The sequence below is a fragment of the Cololabis saira genome, chromosome 20, assembly GCF_033807715.1.
Source record: "Cololabis saira isolate AMF1-May2022 chromosome 20, fColSai1.1, whole genome shotgun sequence".
NCBI lineage: Eukaryota > Metazoa > Chordata > Actinopteri > Beloniformes > Belonidae > Cololabis > Cololabis saira.
Genome location: NC_084606.1, coordinates 16,485,076 through 16,501,363, shown reverse-complemented (window position 1 = coordinate 16,501,363; position 16,288 = coordinate 16,485,076). Strand labels below are relative to the sequence as shown.

Here is a 16,288-nt window from a genome sequence, read left to right as displayed (position 1 = left end):
TAGTAACACACTGATGCCATACAGTAACTGCCTCTTAGCTGGCTGAAAAAACCCTAAGGTGGACTCTGAAATCCCCGCTGATCCTCACTGATCTCTATTTGACCCGTCATCTCACCAGGAGCATCGCTCATGTGATCCCCGGGGATTTGGATGATTTCATGTCATGCCTACATCACATTATTCCCATGTTATGTTACAGACCTGGCTCTGTTAGGGGACTGCACACATGCATTCGTGTGTAACCCTCCGAGCTGGCTGAATTTCCATAATCCTTAAATCTGCACGAGCAGACAGCGATGCAAGTCCAGCCCTGAGTGGGGCTTTACTTTATTCTGATGAGCGACATTTCTAAAATGAGTCAAGCTCCAGATTTCCTCTGGGTGACTTGAGTCATAGTGATGGTTTTGTTTTCATCCCTCCTTTTCTAAATGCCTAAACATGTCTTGGTGTTGCAGATGGTTGTGACTCCTCAGCGTGGTCTGTTAGTTGCACAAGGATGAGTAATGACTGGTTTGGTCACAAAGACATGACCTTATGCTTTTTTTATTTGAGGGAAAATGTGAAAGTGAGGGCCAATTTTTTTTTCTTTAAATATACATGATTAGTTGGAAGCAAAATGTTCCCCTCTCATATACATATTAGCCCCAAAAGGTTTGTGCCATCAGATTTTATCCTGAGACCTGCGGAGCATTGATTACAGATGTATGACAAAACATTAATGACTGCTGCAGGCAGCGGCTGTACCGGAAAACAAAGAGGTGAAATCCTCTGACTGGTCCAATAACTGTTTCCTATTAAGGATGAGTGCAGCCAGATGCCTGGGAACAGCCACATTTCAACTTCCCTATTAATTCACAGATTACAGACCCTTGAAGTCACCTGAAGAAGCAGCACGTGCAAGTCAAACACCAGACAACATCTGCCGCCTGGTGTCCAGCAGACACAGCTGACACGTAACAAACAGGAGGGACCGGTTTGGCAGTGGTGGATAGGCTTGCCACCCGTCCCGTAAAATACGGAATTGTCCTTTATTTGAGAAAAAAAATGTTGCGTCCCGTATTGAACTAATACGGGACACGATTTGTACCGTATTTTCATTAACTTTTACACCATATTCTAGTTGAATTATTGAAATAAATGAACCTTTACACCATATTCTAGTTGAATTATTGAAATAAGTTAACTTTTACACCATATTCTAGTTGAATTATTGAAATAAATTAACTTTTACACCATATTCTAGTTGAATTATTGAAATAAGTTAACTTTTACACCATATTCTAGTTGAATTATTGAAATAAATTAACTTTTACACCATATTCTAGTTGAATTATTGAAATAAGTTAACTTTTACACCATATTCTAGTTGAATTATTGAAATAAATTAACTTTTACACCATATTCTAGTTGAATTATTGAAATAAATTAACTTTTACACCATATTCTAGTTGAATTATTGAAATAAATTAACTTTTACACCATATTCTTCACCTGTAGGCTATATTATACATCCTGGCTGATGTGGACATACAGAGCATAGGAGGATATTTCAGTTGCTAGTATGGTTGTCTGTCTGTACAGTCATGCAAGTTCAATGCTATTAAAGCACTTTAAACTTTAAATCAAAGCATTTAGTTTTTTCATATAAAATAAACACATTTTTATTCAGTTTAGAAGTTTTGGGGCTTTTTTTTTGGCTCCTGCGCTGCTGAAATCAGGGCGTCCCTTATTTCTATTTCTGAAAGGTGGCAACCCTAGTGGTGGACCGTCCGGGCCAGCAAGGCCTTCTCCGCATAACATAACCAGAAATCATAATTATGATAAAGGTTAATTTAATTTTTAATTTACTTTACTTTTTTACCTAAATATCTAAACATATTTATATATTCTTCATGTCATATTCTGCTCCTTCCAGCGCTGTTGTTTTTAGGTTAGAGTTTTTCTCCAATCAGAATTCAGCTATCATGTGTTGCCAGGCCGTATGACATTTACGCGTCCTGTGATTGGATATCAATACTTACTACTAGTATCGATATCGAGTTACTACTAGCCATGGCTCTAACTGCTAGTTTGAGCCACAGCAGTGGGTGGGGGGACACAGCCGTTTTGGTGAGTGCAAACATTTTTTTCCACGTTTATTATGTTTTTATAATTTATTTCATTCATATCAAATCCATCATAACAAACTAATGTGACAAATATACTGAAAATGGAACAAAAAAATCTTGCCCTTCTGCAATGCAAGTAAATAATCAGGTGCATTGGAGCAGCTGTGTGGTTTTACTCAAAGCAACAGGTCTCAGAAAGCCGTGATATGTGATGTTTTGACATGAAAAAGTTTTTTCACAAAGAGACTTATTTATTGTTTACTGTGTCGCTGTTGCCAAAGTTTGGCCGTCTTTCTGATATTAAACTTTTCGGAAAGATAATTTTAAAGACCCTTTTATTTTTAAGTTTTGACAGTAGCGTACCAGATATGTTTTAATTGCTGATGCAGGTTTGTTGATTTTTAAAATGCGCCAGATAACAGCCCTTTTTGTACACAACTGAGGTGACGCAATGCCTAGTAGTGCATAAGTGTCTTTCTAACTACTCTCCAGTCCTGGTGTTATAAATGCTGCATAATGAAAGGTATTTATCTACTAAATTGGACACCACTGAAGGCCCAAGTGTGAAATGCAAATATTTTACAGAGCCTTGTTGCATCTCCATCAGTCTGTGATGTGATGACGTAAAAGCAGAGCTCCTACGTAAACGATGCTGCATGGCTCCAGAGGCCAAACCAAACAAACCCCAAGCCTAACATTTCTTAGGCCATGTCATATATTTGATCTGCAAAATCATTGTTTACAGTTGTTAAAGATACTTCTTTTTTCCTTCCAAGACGTTTTGCACCTTCACACCAACAGTCTCAGGAGTGAGGTAATGGCATGATTATTATGTTATATTAAGTCATGAACTTTTTCAATACTTCTGTGACTACGTTTACATGCAGTCAAAATTCGGGTTATTGCTAATATTCCGGTTTCTGAAACATTTGGAATATTCCGTTTACATGCGTGAGCAAACAGGGTTATCCCTGTATACATGGTAATTAATCATTCGGGATATCCCGATCAAACCAGCGACGCGCGGAGAACGTGATGACGCAATTACCGTCATTTCCGCTTCTTCTTCCTGTATCCAAATTCAAAACAAATGCTGCTTCACGCAACTTTTCTCCCAACTTCATGTAAATCTTGCTATCCCGGGACTTTCTACCGTCCACAAATGCCAAAATGTTCAAAAAGGGCTGGATGGATGATGATGAGTGGCTGAGGCAGGTGTATGTTTGCAGCGACCCGGTGGTTTTTCCACACATCACCATCGCTGCTGATCTGTGACTCTATGCGCCCATCTCACAGACAGTATAAAAAAAGAAGTGAAAAATATGAACGCTATGCTTGCTGTTATTCCGGGAGGTCTGACAAAGGAACTCCAACCGCTGGACGTCGGTGTGAACCGGCCGTTCAAAGTGAAGCCTTTATGGTTCCGCGATAAATCGACGCAGAGCCTACGCCGGAGCCTACGCCGGAGGTTACGTAAACTACGGCGTAGGGTCTGCGTCGGTTTAACGCGGAACCATAAATCAGCCTTAAGGCTGCACCGGCGTGGGATAGATGGATGACTGAGGGGGAACGGTTTCTCCAGGAGTGGAAAGCAGCGCCGGGCAAATTATGCCACAGTTTGCAGATAGATTGTTGATCCGTGGGCTAAGGTGTCTGCTGGGGCTATTTTGCGAGCTTTTGCAAAAGCCAGCATTCCGAGGCGCCGCACGGCACGGAAAGAGACTCTGACAGCGAGGAAATTGGGACTGGCACAGCTGATTTAGCGGAGCTCTTTAATGCCGAAACAGAGGATGAGACTTCGATGGGGTTGATTAATGTAAAAACTGAAATAAAGTAAATCAAACTAAGTTTTGCTCCGGCTCTATTTTTAAAAACGCACACTTGCGTGCTTGTATGTGTGTTCCGCGGAGCGTGTGTGTTAGTGTGTAGATGGCGCGCCGTGTGTGTGTGTGTTTTAAATACAAATGACACACAAAAATGAGGGTATGCCTTTCCACACAGCACGCCGAATGGTTGCGAAAATACGGTATTTATATATGAAATGTCAGAATAGGTCATTTTTTGACGACACACCAGGGTGCCGCGACAGCCCGGTCGAGAAAGGCTGGTTTAGAAGTACGTCCTGGACTCAAAAGACCAGGATTCCTTGCGAACAGAGCATGCGCAGAAAACAAATTCCTGTTCCGTTTGGTCGGGATATTCCATTTGGCGTTTATATGACTGAATATTCGGGTTTTAAAAGGAGTAACCCAGGGGTAATATTCGGGTTTTTAAAAACCGGAATATGAGCAAATTCGGGTTATTTAAAGGCCGTATTTACATGGCCGTGCAAATTCGGGTTATTGCCAATATTCGGGTTTTAAAAGGGTTATTGAGTGCATGTAAACGTAGTCTGTGTCAAACGGTGTGTTCTCATCCTAAATGTGCAGAGGCAGGCACATTTGGATAGATTTATGGATCCCAGATTTATTTTCATTACAGTGGAGAAATTAATTTGAAGCAATAGGAGAGTAGAACAGGCATTTCCCGAACCTTTCCTGATATGTGCATTTACATCGGCCTGGTTCTTTCTTATCTGCTTGAGGGGAATTTTCATTTTCAGAGCCCTGGCAGGTGTCCAGGCCTCCTGTTCAACCTTTCAATCACCGTCCAGAACTGTCCATGAGCCATACCTGATTCCAGTTTTTAGACTTTTTAGGGCTGACAACCAAAGTCCGGAGGGGAAAACTTCATGTCTTCTATTAAACAGACACTGCCATAACACAGTGGGTCAAAATATGACTTCTTTGTAGAAGCAGGACTTCAAGATCTAAAGGACTATCAAAGAATATGATTAAAGGGGTGGTGGATATTTGGCTATAGGGCCATTCAAGCAGCACCTAGCCCTCCCAGATAACCATTGACAGTATTGCCTGTGTTGAAACCGTCACCTCAAAATAACTTGAGTGGGCTGCCGGCTAAAGGTGTTGCTGTTGGACATGTTGGGGCAACGGCTCCTTTGCAGGGAGGTGGAGGAAATGAATCGTTGTTGCACACCCAAAAGAGACACTTTTTGATGACTTTTTTCATAGTCTGAATTGGCAAATAACTATAACAAAAAGAATCCAAGGCCGACATGCTCTGATAAAAATTAAACATGCTGGAAGGTATCTAGGAAGAGATGAAAACCCTGAAATATCAGGTTTGAAAAATCTTCAGTTTAATATTGATTGAAGGGTTGCTCATTTATACACGATGCTTGTTCAGTAACATTTTTATCAAAATATTGAAAATGGTTAGATTTGCTTCAAACTGTCCATATGAATCTTATATGTAATATTAGCTTCCAAATGTCAGTAGTTTTGGAGATATGCTACTTTTTTATCCAGTCCGTGTTCCTTTGACCTCTGACCCCATGTAAAAGTAGACTGTCGCTGACACAGCTGTACATGTTAAATACCTTTACACTGTACATCCGGTATGTGAAGTGTAAAAAATATGAAGGTATTACAGGGTATGAAAAGGATACCCGTTGGATGTTGGGTATTTGAAAAGGACGCAATGCAAAAGTACCGCCATTGTCCACTTCAAATACTTTAAAACCAGTATAAAGGTATTTCAAGTGAACATGATGTCTCTTTCACATGCCTAAAGGTGGATTTTAAGTGGACAAGTTTATTTGAAATGTTTCCAAATTTCTGTTCTGGTCCCGGATTAAGGCTCAGCGCCACTGAATGGGTCATGACACTCCTTGATCTCGCTGAAACCTGGTCATGTGGTTCCTGTGTCTGTCAATCGCTCCAGACGAGCCAGCGGCGTCTGGGAAGGAGTCAGGATGAACATATGGATAAAATGAGCCAAGAATCTTGGTCAATATTACCCATAATGCTTATTGATTAAGGTGATGACTTCACTCACATGTTATAAAACTAAACAGTATCTTTTTAAGGACAGACAAAAGCAGTATAAACTTTGGAGGGAACAGGAATTTGTCACATTGCTTAACATGTTTGATGTTGACACACACACACACACACACACACACACACACATACCCGTTTTTGCTACATCGTGGGATCCAATGACTGGCTGCAGCCTGCTGGGATCCACCCTTTCTGAAGGGTCTAGAGACATGCTTTTAACTGCTAAAATCATTATAATTTTATGTGAACACAAAAATGACTTGAAACATCAAAAACTCTCAAAAAAAAAATAAACCTGAGATTTGGTCCCTCTGGGGACCAGTCATATTATGTCTATTGGTATACAATCAGCACCACTGTTAAACACGGCACAGCTCATGTAAAGCATAATCTAGCTAATGATGGAGTGAAACCTCAACATTAGATTACATGAACACTGGATCTAATCATCCAAACTGCCAGATTTTTCAAAACAGATCAGATTATGATTCTAAAATATAAAAAAGGCAAAAATATGATTAAATAGCTAATAAACATGCTGGATAATTTACCTGGGCTCAAAGAAATCAGACTTACTGCTTCACCTGGTCATATTGGGTCAAAATTAAAGATCATATCTCCACCCCAGCACACTGTTACCCTTAACACCTTTCAACAGACAAAGTTTTGTTTATTGCTGGTCTTTTACCTCGTATGATTGAACACGCCGCAAATAAAACGATTTTGAAATTTAATACTGGTTTGTCATTTGATCTCCAAACTGGTATGACAAACACCAGACCTGCTTAACGAAAGAGGAGACAAAGCATGACTTTTCACTGATTATCTACACTATCAGATATGTTTGCTTCCAGAAATCAGAATCAGAATCAGCTTTATTGGCCAGGTTCGAACATTGTCCAACAAGGAATTTGACTCAGGTAGTTTCGCTCTCTATGGTATTAAAGGTGTTCAATAAACAAATGAACAATAGACAAATGCATCGGGTGGCAAAAAACAGACGTATTGACTTTTATAAGTATTTTATTTGTTGAAGTGTCATCCAGTTGGGGTTTCCTTTTTGGTCCTGGATGTACATTTTAAAGTTTCTGCTGTGGTGCTTGAAGCACCATACAGCAATGCTTCTTTTCAGAAGGTCATGTCAATTTGTGTAATGTTCTTGAAGCACTGTTTAATAAAATTTCAGATAACATTCATCTCTGCTTTGTTTTATTCATTATATATTTATATTGAACATTTTCCAAATAAAAAAAAAATACAACAGCAACATACATTTTCCTTGGTTTATGTAGTTACATTTTCAACTCACTGAAGTAAGAATTGTACAATTATTAAACAATAATATCTGAGTTTGGTGAAGGTAGAAATTTGAGGATTATCCTAATTAGGTGAACAAGAAAATCCAAGTTGGCAGAACTCTTGGCAGAACTTGTAAATCTTATCTCAACAGTAGGCAAAAAAAACAGAACAAAAAACAGAAAAAAAGAACAGGAGCGCTGCTTGTGTCCCCACAACCACCGGTGCTCTTGCAATGGGTGCACAGTAATTTCAAAAGGAAAAAATGCAGGCACTCTGGTGGCTTGAAAAAATTAAAAAAACCTTTATTTGACTGGGTAACATACTAAAAAACACCAACGCGTGTCGGCTTACGCCTTCCTCAGGGTGTATGGAGAAAAGAGACAATCAAACAAAATTAAATAGAATTCAGTTCAGCTGTGGCTCCTCAGGTCTCTGCAATGCTCCTCCAGGCCTGAACGAGGCGCCGGCAGGAGCACCCAGATATTCTGCTTCCTGAACAATCAAAAAAAAGAAAATTAAATTGACTTAATAAGTTACACAGTGTAGCAGTATAACATGAATCATGAGTACCAAAATGAAGACCATACAAAAGAATAATAAAACTAAATATATAGAGAAAATCTCCCCTCCTTTAAACAAAACATGACAGTATGTCACAAAATGGCCTGAAAAGTAGTGACAAAATAGAAGAGCAATGTGAATATAATATTTTTTTTGTTCTATAATTATCAGTCTTCTTCTGTTGGGTTTCTTTGTTTGCATTTATATTCACATTGCTCTTCTGTTTTGTCATTACTTTTCAGGCAATTTTGTGACATACTGTCATGTTTTGTTTAAAGGAGGGGAGATTTTCTCTATATATTTAGTTTTATTATTCTTTGTATGGTCTTCATTTTGGTACTCATGATTCATGCTATACTGCTACACTGTGTAACTTATTAACAGTCAATTTAATTTTCTTTTTTTTTTATTGTTCAGGAAGCAGAATATCTGGGTGCTCCTGCCAGGCCTGGAGGAGCATTGCAGAGACCTGGGGAGCCACAGCTGAACTGAATTCTATTTAATTTTGTTTGATTGTCTCGTCTCCATACCATAGACTTATATAAAGGCTAGATGACTCGTCCGCGCTGCTGCGACGTCGTCACACGGCGGCCATCTTGCCACAGGAGACTCGCTCACTCATAACATTGTGTTTAATGGTGCATGTACTGCTTAAACAACCTTAACTTGCTCAATTCTCAACAGATTTTCAAACAGTTTGGTTTGTTATGAACGTCAGAGATGTAGTTATGACACTGCATACTTGTGAATAATTATAAACATTGAAAAATGTACTTTTATATGAAAATAACCAGAAACAGATAGCCATGACATGGTATTTATATTAAATCAATATTTCTATAGTATTCTTAGTAATATTTATATTTACATTATAACATATATACATATATTATTACCATATAACATGTTTATATATTATTACATTATGATGTATTCATATCATGACATTATAACGTGTGTACACGTTATAATGTCATGCTATACTGTAAATACATCATAATGTAATATATAAACATGTTATGTCATATAAATACATGTTATAATATATATATATATATATATATATATATATATATATATATACATATACACACACACGTTATATGGTAATAATATATATGTATATATGTTATAATGTAAATATAAATATTACTAAGAATACTATAGAAATATTGATTTAATATAAATACCATGTCATGGCTATCTGTTTCTGGTTATTTTCATATAAAAGTACGTTTTTCAATGTTTATAATTATTCACAAGTATGCAGTGGCATAACTACATTTCTGACGTTCATAACAAACCAAACTGTTTGAAAATCTGTTGAGAATTGAGCAAGTCCATTAAACACAATGTTATGAGTGAGCGAGCTCTCCTGAGGCAAGATGGCCGCCGTGTGACGACGTCGCTCTGCATTGGCAGCAGTGCGGACGAGTCATCTAGCCTTTTTATACGTCTATGCTCCATACACCCTGAGGAAGGCGTAAGCCGACACGCGTTGGTGTTTTTTAGTATGTAACCCAGTCAAATAAAGGTATTTTAAGCCACCAGAGTGCCTGCCTTTTTTCCTTTTGAGAACAGTAGGCAAAAGTTGAGAAAACTCAAAAATCAAAAATCTCTTGCATCACGTTACCATGAAATTCGACGTTTTCTCAAGCTTTTTTTTTGCAGTGCATGATGGTTCATTACACTGAGTGCCTTTTTTCCAACATTTTGTGAACATGATGTTTCATTAACACATTCAGAAAAGTCGTCTTGCACTTTCACGCTGAATGGTCGTGATGCGATTTTTAACATAAAACTTAACTGCTTTCCAGCTTCTTGCTTTAAGTGCTTCTGGTGAAGCTTCAATACAGGCGACACACTGAGACTTTCCTGGTACTTTACCGGATTCTATGGAGGACATTAGTGACTTTTCCACAGCGTGGACCTCTGCAGATGACCAACTCCTCCTCTTTGAGGTTTCTAAGAAAGAAAGAAAGACAAAGAAGAAAAGGACAATCAGCGGTGTATAGAGATGTAAAATATCATTCAGTAACCAATCAGCCTTATTAATGCGATCAAATGTATAATTTCATCAAACAGTGTCCTGAAAACTGATATTCTGACACCAATCAAAGCATTTCATAAAAAGTAAAACAGTATAGTGACCTAATGTTTTACAGCCTCTGTTGTATTGACTGATGTGGTACCAACCTGATATGTATTTCAAATTGCAGGAATAAAGTGGGGATGTCAAATGTTAAAAGCTAATGAGTGAAGAGTTGAGCTGATTAGTGGCTGATAACAGTAAACAAATATCACAACCAGTGACTGTATTTACAGTACATGACACTTTAGTAACCAGGTGATCTCCTGCTGTGAGTACAGAGGTGTTATCTCTCACTAGGGCTGGACGATATGGACCAAAAGTCATATCTCGATATTTTCTAGCTGAATGGCGATACTCGATATATATCTCGATATTTTTTCTGTGCCATAATTGGAGTTTCCCCCAAAGCATTATAGCATAGCATCTCTGTTAGCTTCATTTTTTTCTGAGGCGAACCCTTAAAAAAACAGTCAGTTTTAACATAACCGGGACTGCATTTAGTGTGTGAAATACCTGCTTTAGGGTCACCGCTGTCAGACTCAGGTCGCTGTGTCTCCTTAGATCCTGAGGATCCTGTTGAAATAATGAGTGATGAGTATATTAATACAATAGTGGTAGCTGCCTTTTAAATAAAAGCATCATATGAGGGTTAGAAAGCTGCCAATCAGAGCTTGTTTTAATAGAGCCTGTTTAGCTGTTCTGTGTGAAAAAGGTAATGGACAAACCGGGCAGGTGGACATCAGGTGGCGTGTCCTCAGTCTGTGGGACTCCTGTGGTCGCAGGTTCAATACTGCTGGGTTCAGAGGTCCGCTGTCCTCTTCCTCTGTTGGATATTGAAGATCCTATCAGAAGAATAGAGAGTTATTAAAATGAAGAAGATGAAGTAGTTGCTGATACTTACCAACTACTAAATGTGAGGCACAGTTTTGATGTGCAGAATGATGTGGGATCAATTATTACTTTTCCCATAGCTTTGTATAATATGTTTCTGTATTTGCATTAGCTAATTTAGTTATTATAAATAACTGGTGGATCATCTGTAGTTCTGTAGTAAACAAAGGTCGCACGTCAGAACAGATTTGTTGTTGTTTTGGTGCATAATGCGACGTTCGAAAACGCAAAACTCCGGTTGTCTCTGTCTACACGTTTTCAAAAATCTTCACTTTGCCCGGAGTTTTTTTTAAACATTCGTTTATTTGCGTTTTGATGTGGATGACAGGTCCAAACGTAGGAAAATATCTTCGGTTTAGCAGATACCCGGCTACGTGTGGACGGGGTCTAAATTCCATCTTTTTTGTAATTGCAGGTAACTAATAAACAGCGGGAGTGTATTTAATGTGTGAGTTACCCGTTTCTGGGTCATCACTGTCAGACTCAACAGTTTCCTTTCTTCTCTTTGGTGTTGAAGTTCTAAACTCATCAGTGGTTGGTGGTCTGCGTTTAGATCTTGAGGATCCTTTGACAAAAAAAGACAAAGTAAATAAATTGTCATGTTTGAGCTCAACACTCACTCAGCCAGTTACAGTTACACATGTAACATGTAACCCACCTGATGACGAGGAGCAGAGAGACGAGTCCTTCTCTGCCTCTGAGAGATCACTGTCCATAGCTTCTAGCACTTGCTCTGAAAAAGAGGAATAACAAAACCAAATATGACATGAAAAAGACTTACTCTGAAATAAAAATATATATGACATAAATGTATTTGCTTTACCATTGGGATCAATCTGGATCTGGTCCAGGCTCATTCCTTTAAAGTCTGACAGTCGGCCTTGCTCCAGAGCAATCAGCACTTTGCTGACTTTAGCTAACTGCAGCGTTCCTTCAGGTAGTCTGTAGTACTGCCTATGAACCCGGATGTCATGTCCAAGAAAATTTGCCAGTATGTCCATCTCATTATCTTTCAGGTTCAGGACGGTGGACAGTGTAGATACGTGCTTTCTCAGCTTGGTTGAGGACAGAGTTTCAGGATGCTTGGCACCACATTCCCTTGCAATCTGTCTGATGGCATCTGATCCCCTGAAGTGAGTCTCTGCTTCAGGTCTGGAGAAGAAAAAGGGGTTTTCATCGGGCACACCACAGGCCCTCCGATGTGCAACCAAGGCTTCCATTGAGGAAAGCATGTCTGGCGTTAGAAGGATGGGAACTTTCCTGTTTCTTTTCCCTTTTATTTCAATGCGCTGAAAATGCTGGCAAAGCTTTTGCTCAAACTCAGAAAGTCCTACTGCTAAATCTGAATGGACGCCTGAAGTGTCTCTTAGGGTGAATGCACTAAGCGGCATCTTCGAAACCTCACCCTCTCTCCTGCGATTAAACAGGATGACCTCACAAAGAGTCAAACTGGCCAGCTTGGACCAGTTCTTCTTATTGGGATCATCCTTGAGTCTGCTTTGGTGTTCTTGTCTGCACTTTTCAACATACGTGTGCATGTTCTTCACATCCTCAGTGAACGGGAGGAGCTGAGGCGTGTTCCACTTCCCCTCTTCTAGAGTCTGTAGTGCACGTGATGACACACACACGTTCCACTTCTTCTCATACAGATCTCGGCTCCTCTCCAGGTTCTTCAGAAAGTCTTCATCGACAAACTCGGCCATCTGCGCTTCACACTGCAGGATATCTGCCATCTTCTTGAGACTATGACCCAGTTTCAGAGCTAATGATGGAGTCTTGTAGATGTTCTTGTCATCATCAAAACCGGCCACGTCCTTCACTGCTTCCACCACAAAGTTGAAGTTGGAAGGTATATAGAAGTCCTCAATACGTTTCAGTCTGCCAGCTCTCCGTGACTGCTGAATCAGTCGTCCTATTTCTCTCATTTTCTGTCTAATGTACTCATGTTTGGTCTTGTCATGTCCATGCTTTGTGTACAAATGTTCTCCAAGTCTCAAAATGCTTTTCTCCTCTCTGATGATGCTTGTGACTTCATCTTGGTGCATAACATTTACCAGCTCCCAAACCTTCCTGCTGACACCCTCAGGGACGGGCTGTGCATAGGCACACAGTGATTGGATCCGACTTTTGCCTGGCTTTGTAGTGCTGCATTTTCTTGAAAGCCTGCACCTGGACATGTGCCTCCAAAGTGATTTTCTTTTCAGCAAAGCCTCACAATTGATGCAGTGCATGTAGTCGCTGGCGTTCACTGGATTCCCGGTTTGCTGACTTGGGATTAGTGTCCCACTACCAGCTTTTAGGACCTCGTTATTGTGAGCACGGTTTCCTTTGTTTCTAATGAGGTCAAAGTGCAATTTTCTTTCCTTTGATTTCAAAGGAAAAGAGGCTGCTTGCACTACAGCTGGTTCATTGCCGTGTTTGCGGATTAAGTGCCTTGCCATTTTATGGCACTGCATTGAACAGTATAGACAGTAATGCCTTTTACTGTAAACTCTGGAACCATCTTTTTTCTTTTGTATCTTCAGTACCGACACATTTCCCAGGTTCATGTCAGAAGAAGAAGAAGAGCTACTGGGCGAAGTCTTTCTTCCATAAGTCCTCTGTGACGTCTTCTTTTTCTTCATGTTTCCCAGGTGTGTGTCAGTACTGGGCTTCTTCTTCTTCTGTTTCACCGATGGAGCCTCACTCGTAAGGTCACAAGATCCCTCTGAACTGCTTTCTGAGGCTTTTGATGGTTTATATTCATCACCGCTGCTTTCAATGCAGCTCACAGAGGCATCTGATCCATTAGACAGCTTGGATATCTGTTCCAGGAATTCTTTGGTAAGCTGGAAATTAAAGATACAAGAAGCTTACAGCTAAATTATCTGCAATAAACATTAACAGTAACAATACATTTGCTCATAAGATCTATGCAAAACTGTCATTAACATGACATCTGTCACAAACATTAATGAATATCAATGACTGTCATATGAACACAACTTCAAATAGTGTTATCACATTTGCTTGTAAAAGATTCCTGCTACTTTTCATTATGCAAACGTACAAATACGCTGTCAGTTCTGGTCAGAGGGGGAACATCTGGGTCCTCATCAGCGCCCGAGTGTGAACTTTCAGGGATGCATATGTCTGTGTCGTCCCCATCATCTAGGCTGGTTTCCTATGGGGAAGAAAAACAATATAAAGCACTGGTAGAAATAGTTACCAAAATATACTGAGAACATTATGAAAGATGATTTTTAACTTCCAACACCATTTGTAGAAGGATGGTCTATTTCTTGCAATGCCAAATCATTCCCTACTTGCTTGTGTTTTAAGGCACTACAGGTTAACATTTAACTAATAGATCACGTTGAAACTTCCCCAGGTGATTTCTCACATTAAGACAATTGTTTTTGTATTAAGTTTCTGAATGTTATGTTTAAATATGCAAATCAGTCAATATCTAAGTAAATATGTGCCAATTTGCAAACATTTCAACAGAAATCTGAACTTTGCATGAAGCCAGATTCAAAATTCTTGTTTCATTTTGTTGACATATTAGAGTCAAAGGTTTTTACAGAGGGCGTGTTGGTTATACGTTTTATTCTCTACACAAATCACAAAATATTGTCAACAAATAAGTCAAATAAAAAAATAAATTTTCGCATTGTTTTTAAGATTAAAATGTTGTATAAATCAGGTTTTGAAAGATATATGAACAAACCACTCTGTAAAAACCTTCAGAATATAGTCAGGAATAAAACTGGTCAGTTTTGATACATGTCCAGTTTATTGATATAAACTGGACACATCAATATCTGATAAAACCCTTACTAACAATATCATCTCATATCAACATCTTAAACACATCAACATTGATTACTGAATACCAGCATGGCTGCCTGTCATATCATTAGACCAAGTAGCTCTTTCTGGGCTTTCATAGGAGTGAGGACAGTGAACAGAGAGAGATGACGGAGACGGTGGGGAGTGCACGGTGCAGGTATCTCCACCCCACTGGCAACCTGTAGCAGATTCAGCACAAGCTGGATTCTGACCAATAAAACAAGCGACACCAAGGCAGCCAGCGGGGCTGAGATGAGGAGGCACCTGAACTGTGACTCACTCTCCCCCAATCTCCTTGCTCCTCATTCCTTTCAGACTGCCTCATATGACATCGCGATCCAGACATTGCTTGCAGTGCTGCATGCTGACTTTTACAGAATTTAGAAGAAATCTACAGATGCAACATGGAAATGTGCAATAAAATAAACACCTAAGTGTATTTTGAACATTTTTTCCCCATTTGTCTGAAAGATAACATGTTATTAAAGCAAAATAGCCTGAAATCTCAAATTGATCAGTGCGTGAAAAAGCAGTGTTTTTGCCTTAAGAACAGTCTGTGATTATGAACCTCTTGTGCTGTGGAGTGAAGCTACATGCTAAACACACAGCAGTATGTATGGTTGGGACATGTTTGCTGTTCGTGTGTTGGAGCAATGACAGCTTAACTTACTTAAAAGGTAGATACGCTTATAGCTCCTAATGTAGCAGATTTTCTATTGGTAGCATCAGCAAAGTAAAATGTGACAGCTGCACACGGGTAGACAGTGTTTGTCACATGTAGTTTTAGGTCTGGTGATAGCCTGCAGCATGCACACAGCTACTAATAAACTATTTTGTCTCAAAAACCCACATCTCAAAACATAGTGCAAATCTCACTGTAGCTGCACACTCACGACAGTAAACTCTACTCACCTGGGGGAACACCTGCATTATCACTGAATAGTAACAATAACCGAGTGAAGTTAACTATTAGGAAGCCTGTCACATGGAGCAAGCTGAAAGTTTGTTTGACACTTACCAAAGTAGAGGCTGAGAGCAGCTCAGATGATGGAACTGAGTGTGATGAACTCTCTCCCTCTTGGTTTGTACTTCCTGAGGGCTGAACACCACAGACACATACATTTATTACTATTAAAAACTAAAACATAATGTGTAAGAGGTCCCATTGAAAAGACAAGTCAGAGTCTTTGTATAAAATCAGATGTTTGAATGTTTGCATGGACAGTGCATCACATTTGAACGTCAGAGCCTTGTCATCATTACCTGAGTTTGGTGTTTAACACACTCCATGTGCTTAGATAAGCATTTCTCATGATGCTGCTTCAGGTGCTGTAAACGTGCCTCCCGCCTGGCAGATCGTGCACTGTAGGTTTAACACAACAGTTAATGTAACATCTACACACTTAGAAATGCATCAATTTTAAACTGAAAATATCTATCATTTAAGAGTCAACCAGCCACAGGGATGTGTGATATGACTGAAAGCTCATATCCTCAATATAGGTGATTTCATATCCATATAACAACAATATAGCACATTTTCTGTAAATAAATATGTCTGTGGTCCGTGCCCACCCAGCGTGTGCACATGCTGCATGTGTGTG

The 16,288-nt window shown here is 39.4% G+C and overlaps 1 long non-coding RNA gene across 1 annotated transcript; it reads right to left on the bottom strand.

Moving 5' to 3' along the window:
• Nucleotides 1-9,730: 9,730 nt before the first annotated feature.
• LOC133420716 (uncharacterized) lies at nucleotides 9,731-10,805 on the bottom strand. The gene is made up of 3 exons (XR_009770617.1): nucleotides 10,688-10,805; nucleotides 10,476-10,535; nucleotides 9,731-9,835 (listed from the first exon to the last, which is right to left on the bottom strand). It is a non-coding gene; the product is annotated as an uncharacterized LOC133420716 (long non-coding RNA).
• Between the last annotated feature and the right edge of the window lie 5,483 nt (nucleotides 10,806-16,288).